The following is a 6,964-nucleotide window of genomic DNA, read 5'->3' as shown; positions in this document are numbered from 1 at the left end:
TGAGTGTTATCTTTGGGGGGAGAAATACCATACCTGCTTTTCTCTTTGTTTAGCATGATCTTTGTTTTACAGTATCTAATTGTCTAATATATAACAATGGGTTTGATAATCCCTCAAGAAATCCACAGTCAGCCTTTGGGACATGATCATACTAGACACGAACTGCAGTGAAGGATGGATGCCATTTTACTTTTTGTCATCCCTTTTTGTGTGCATAATATTTGGAGTTGGGTGTGCTGCTGTGGGTATCTGTGCTGCCCTGTACCCTCTCTTTCTCTGTTTTGCAAGTGTCTCTGCTCTGAGAATTTGGTGCTAAACACACCTAACTGCCTGGAACTGCTACTCCACCACCCAAAGCTGCCAGTTTTCCTACCAACAGAGAAAATCCAAGAGCCGACCAATGCTGCCCCATGTGTGTAGTAATAGAAATAAATGCTATTCACTTTCACAATGTGTTGGCTTTAAAGGAAAACACATTACACTTGGGCTGCCAAAAGTTAGGCACCCCCAAGTTATTTTATTAACTTACCTGACTCCCAGACTCCCGGTGCTCCTATCAGCAGAAAACTTTACCGGCCCGGGGCTCTTCCAGTGATCACCATGGAGTGATCCTCTTCCAGCTTTCTTTGACTTTCTCACGGCTGCACATGCGCAGTAGAGTAAAAAGCCAAACTTTAATGAAAAAGCTGGCTATTTCGTTCTACGGAGCTTGCGTCTGCCCCGGGAAATGCGAAAAATGAAGAAGAAGGAAGACGATCACTCCGTGGTGCTCACTGGAAGAAATCTGCTGATAGGAGCACCACACAGGGAGTCAAGTAAGTGAATATAATCACTTGGGGTGCCTAACTTTTGGCGCCTACCTTCAGCATCTCTATAACACTAATGATCAGTCCCAGATGGCAATCTGGGGATTCTGGCAAATAGCTGATGCCGCTGTAAGATGCCATAGACAGTCACTATTCATTGGGCATATGGGGGACTGTTTGGGCCTCTCTGTACTTAAAAATGCCACATGCAATTTTGAATCCTAGTCTCCCAGTCTGGGCCTGAAAATGATAAGGGTTGCCACCTATCTGGGCTGGTACAGAAGCCCAAAACATAAAAGTGTTTTTTTATCAAAATCCGAAAAGTTCTCGCTATTTTCTGAAAACTATTCCTACCAAATCCACACTGACTCTCCCCACCTATTTATCAATACATTTTTCCAAAAATGTCTTGTGCGGGGAAAAAAATCATTAAAATCGTGAAAAAAATCTGAATTCTACGAATTTTTGAAAACTGAAACTTTTTCAGATTTGAATGAAACCCATCGCAAATCAGGATATCAACAGGACATCTGCCATTGACTACAACATGAACCCGGCAAGTCTGAGCTGGAGTACTTTTTTATTCAGTCTTCAGGGTTTAATAAATCACGGAAAATTCAAGTTGTTTTTTTTTTTTTTACAAAACAGTTGTGGTTTTCCCCTTTAAAAGTCCAACCACAAAAAAATAAAACCTAAGTATAGTATTGCTACCCTACTTCTTTGTTAAGATATTACATTAGAGGATGGCGGTATCGATTCAAACAAAATAAGTGATCCACCCACACTTTACTTTATCTAAAGGGATTGTTCACATTCTAAACACTTTTAAGTTAAGTTAAGTTGTTTTCAGATTGTTCACCAGAAATAAAGACTTTTTTTCTATAGCTTTCCATCTTGTATTTTTTATCATTTTTCCAAAATTTAAGTTTACTGTCCGTCTCTGGTGTTTGAGTCTGGCAGCTCAGTAATCCAGGTGCAGAATCCAAACTGTTACAATTTTCTACATTAGTTGATACATTTTCACAGCTGTATCTTGGAATATCAGCAACTATTGTATCAAATCTAACAGCTGCCTTTAATGAAACTCAGGGATTCGGCTCAGCAGGTTGAGTCCTGCAGTGAAACACCTGCAAGCAGTCAAAACTCATTCGGAATATCTTTAATGTCCCAAACATGCGAGCGGGTACCCTTTAGAATTAGATTAGTTAAATGGTAAGCAGCCCTTTTTAGAAGAAAAATAGTAAAGTTGTAACATGACATCACTTCCAGGTATGGTGATGTCACTTTCATGTTCTGTGCTGCTTATGTGGGGTGCAGGTTTACGTTGGCATGGGAAAGATGTGGGTGAGCGGGTTGGACTTGGGATATGGGTTGGCAAAAATGGACCCACACAAGTGTCTATCATTAGGAACAAAGATAAGAGATGTATCATTTAGAATAGTTTATAGAGTTGATGACCTCACACAGAGGTAAGATGTGGTATTAGTGATTCAACCAGTTCCATAGCTGCCCTAGCAAACCTCCTTAAAGGGCATGTAAAGTCTAAAATAAGGCTAGAAATGCTGTATTTTGTATACTAAACATAGACATGAACTTACTGTACCACAAGCCTAATCAAACAAATGATTTATGCTTTCAAAGTTGGCCACAAGGGGTCACCATCTTGTAACTTTGTTAAACATCTTTGCAAGACTAAGACTGTGCACATGCTCAGTGTGGTCTGGGCTGCTTAGGGATCGTCATAAACAAAGCTGCTTGAGTTCTGCATGGCTGGGAAGTAAGGCGGGAGCTCCCCCTGCTGTTCATAAGTATGATTGTTTCCCTGCTCAGCAGTTAGGAACCGTCTGACAATTCCAATCCACAGCAGTAAATGAAGGGAGAATTTCACTGCATACAGTCAGGTTTCTTATAAAAATGGTACACATTTTTTAATTAAAGTATATTGGAGATTGGTTTCTTTTTCATTAAAGAAAGCAAAAATGGGATTTTATTTTTTTGCCTTTACATGCCCTTTAAATGGATAATGATCGAGTATAAATAGGACCAAAGCATTTCTACCATTTGTCATTCATATTATAATAGGTGTATCCCAACTGCTCAGAGACGAAGCTAAGAAACCATTCAACCTTGTTTTATAACAATCGTTTTCATTCCAAAAATATTATCTAAAGTAAATGGCATTTAGCCATAGTAATTTATGTGAAGTGTTATTTCCAGATCTCTCATAGCTTCTAAGTACATGGTATTCATTCCTTTGGCATTTACATTTAAAACGTTTTTTTTGTATTTTATTTAATTTATTTATTTATTTATTTATTTTTGCTGAAAGTGTCTCTTTATATATTTCTGCAGAATTACAGCACCACCTTGTGTTAAAAATACATTAATGCAAGTAAAGACTGTCTTCCAATTGATTTGTGGATTTCTGCCTGTAACAAATAATTTTCCTTGGCCAAATATGTGTGCTGGGCAGGCATGGACTGAGATTCAAAATAGGCCCTGGCATTTCAGGTATACAGAGGCCCAAACAGCCCCCGGCCAGCCCAATATATAGTGACTGTCTATGGCAACTATGGCCCCTCTGGTATTTGCCAGAACCCACAGTCCGGGCCTGATGCTGGGATAATGACGGAGCTCTGCACAAAACTTTGTATTTAGGGTCTAATTACAAGCTGCTTAGTGGCCATTAATTATCATACAATCTCCACTTCGAAATGCCGGTTTCCCTTTGACAGACCAGCGCCTATTTTTTTTGTTTTTTTACTTGGTGATCTTAATTACAATCCTATTTAATCCTAAGAATCTCTAGCTTCCTCTCCACATCCATGTTCCACATTTCCCTGCAGGAAGACTACAGGCTGAGCCACAAACAGTTTCACAAAAGACAGAATAAACAAACCAAGAGGAAAACAATAAGAGGTTACAGTTTGTAGTATATCAAGACTGATAGATGTAATACTGGAAACTCTTTGAACTTCCTTCCCTTTAGGGTTAAACACAGTGAGGCGTATACGTGTCTGCTGGGAAAGGACAAATCTGAGATATCCTGGACTACTTACGATGGGGAATATCAGGATACCTGGTTCATAATCATGAACAATAACAAAAAGATTGCAGCTTGAAGGCTGATGGAATAATTGCCCACAAAAAAATCTCCTTTTCTGTGGGCAACTAATCTCCTGTAAATGCTTTCCCACCATCGATAAAGTGAATCAAAAGTGGTAAAACCCATGTGTCACTTTGATCTTCCCCTTGGGGACCATTACCATGGCATTTGTTTTTAGATGGGGTCAGTGACCCCCGCTTGAAAGAGTCAGAAGAACCAAAATAATTCAAACACTATCTATGAAATAAAACATTAAGGTCAACGAAAAAGTTGCTTAGAATTAGTCATTTTAAACCTTATTTTAAAGTTTCCTCATGAGGCTACATGCCATCCCGTATGCCATCCCGCGGGCGATTCGTATTCTTGCCAGCAGGAAGGCATTTCAGGGAGATTTTTTTTACAAAAAAATATTTTTTTAATAACCTGCAGGTGGTGCATATCCATTATACCAGTAGTCGCCAAAAGTTAGATCATGCTTTTCATTCAGATTTTTAATTTGTTAAAGGAACAGCAACACCAAAAAATTAAAGTGTTTTAAAATAATTAAATTCAGATGTACTGTTGCCCTGCACTGGTACAACTCGTGTATTTGCTTCAGAAAAACTACTATAGTTTATATAAACAAGCTGATGTGTAGCCATGGGGGCAGCCATTCAAGCACAGGATACACAGTAGATAACAGATAAGTACTACTATAGTTTATATAAACAAGCTGCTGTGTAGCCATGGGGGCAGCCATTCAAGCACAGGATACACTGTAGATAACAGATAAGTACTACTATAGTTTATATAAACAAGCAGCTGTGTAGCCATGGGGGCAGCCATTCAAGCACAGGATGCACAGTAGATAAGAGACAAGTACTACTATAGTTTATATAAACAAGAATCTGTGTAGCCATGGGGGCAGCCAATCAAGCACAGGACACACAGTAGATAACAGACAAGTACTACTATAGTCTATATAAACAAGCTGCTGTGTAGCCATGGGGCAGCCATTCAAGCACAGGATACACAGTAGATAACAGATAAGTACTACTATAGTTTATATAAACAAGCTGCTGTGTAGCCATGGGGGCAGCCATTCAAGCACAGGATACACAGTAGATAACAGATAAGTACTACTATAGTTTATATAAACAAGCTGCTGTGTAGCCATGGGGGCAGCCATTCAAGCACAGGATACACAGTAGATAACAGATAAGTACTACTATAGTTTATATAAACAAGCTGCCGTGTAGCCATGGGGGCAGCCATTCAATTTTATAAAAGGAGAAAAGGCACAGGTGAAAGAGCAGATAACTAAAAAAGTTCCCATTGTATATTACAGGACTTATCTGCTATGTAAACCTGAGTCTTTTCTCCTTTGAATGGCTGCCCCCATTGCTACACAGCAGCTTATTTATATAAACTAAAGTAGTCTTTCTGAAACTAAAATTTTTTTTTACCAGTGCAGGGTAACAGTACATTATAAATTATAAAGTATGGGCACTCCTGTAATATACAATCAATAATAAAAATACATTGCTGTGCATGCCTCTCTCAGCTACACTGTATGTTCCAAGTCTTTCTGTATACACGTTACTAAATATTATTTTTGGTTTGCACATCTCAGGCTCCTTGTATACAGCTCAAACATTTAGCAACTATTTTTAAATCTCACACAGTTGTTGACTAAATGTCTAAAATGAAGACATAGAAGAATTAGCATCTGGTGGCATAAAAAGAAGTTACAGGCCCTAACAGCAACATCTTCAGGAAGACCCAGCAGTTGAAGGGTATGTTACCTGTTTTGAAAGGTCAACCTTGGCAAGCAGGACACCAGAAAAAAATCCAGTGGGCCCTGATAGAGCTTTAAGTCTCCCACTCGCCATATAGCCAGTTCTTCAGTCCCAACTATCAGAAACTCGCACAGGAATTGGCAGGGGTGGGGAGGTTTAGGCAAGCAGCAGTTAAGGGGGTCTCCTAGCCTAGTGGTGGCAGCTATATAAATCCAGGTGTGTTCATGTGCAGGTAAACTTTAAAAATAAGTGAATTTAAAATGAATGAGGGTGATATTCTGAGCACTTTTTCCATTTCCATTTATTATTTATTTTGTATTTATTCCAAGATATTAAGGGATACATGTACTGTTAATATGAATAAGTTTTGTTACAACAGCGCCACCTGCTGGTCAGTTTCCCACCAGTCTGACCACCAAGTAGTCAAGGATGTTGTCAGGTGAAAGAAAGAGGCTGCTCTGACATGAGAAAGGTTTCTACATTTTTTTCCTAAGCAGAAGAACATCAGAGCAGCCTCTTTATTTCTCCTGACAACTAACAGAAGCACTATTAACTGATGCGGTTTTAAAAAAATATTTTTTCCCATGACAGTATTTTGTGTGCTCTAAGTGGCTGACGTAGGTTTATGAGGGGAGGCCCAGCCAAGGTAGTACAAACTTACAGAAATTGTTTGATGTATAAACTTTGGTTAAAAGGTATGCAACTTCAAGAAAAGGCTTGTGTGACTTGGGTAGAAACTTCCATAGGTCTTTATGTAACGTATGTGTCAAGCGATTGCAACTCCGAGTAGAAAGCAGGTTTGTAGAGTTTAAACTTAACACAAACTATTCTGCAATAGAACATCAAAAAAAATGTTAACATCAACTGTTTATATTAGGATATATTTACTCAATGACACAGCCGTCTCCTACATGAACAGTAGCGTTCGTTGAGGGGGCGGGCCCTGGTGCGTGACGCGCAGCCGGGCCCCGCCCCCCTCCGTACCGCCACATTAGCCCGCATTTCTCAGTGGTGCACGGACTGCCGGGGGGCCCTGGCCCGCTCACACCCCCTGTTCCCCCGGTAGTTCCGCCACTGTACATGAACTTTTCTGCAATGGAATGACGTTTTACTGCAGAAAAGTGGGATTGAGCACAATATCAATGTTCATTGGGATCTTGATTTGGGAAAAAGACATTTTCCATAAACATATTTTGCTGCTGCTTGTAAGTCACAGTGCCACTTGGCCCCCTATAGTTCCTGGGCGCCCCAGCAGTTGCAGGGTCTGTTTCTTT

Source organism: Xenopus laevis, chromosome 8S (genome assembly GCF_017654675.1).
Source record: "Xenopus laevis strain J_2021 chromosome 8S, Xenopus_laevis_v10.1, whole genome shotgun sequence".
Taxonomy (NCBI): domain Eukaryota; kingdom Metazoa; phylum Chordata; class Amphibia; order Anura; family Pipidae; genus Xenopus; species Xenopus laevis.
This window is presented reverse-complemented; position numbering follows the sequence as displayed.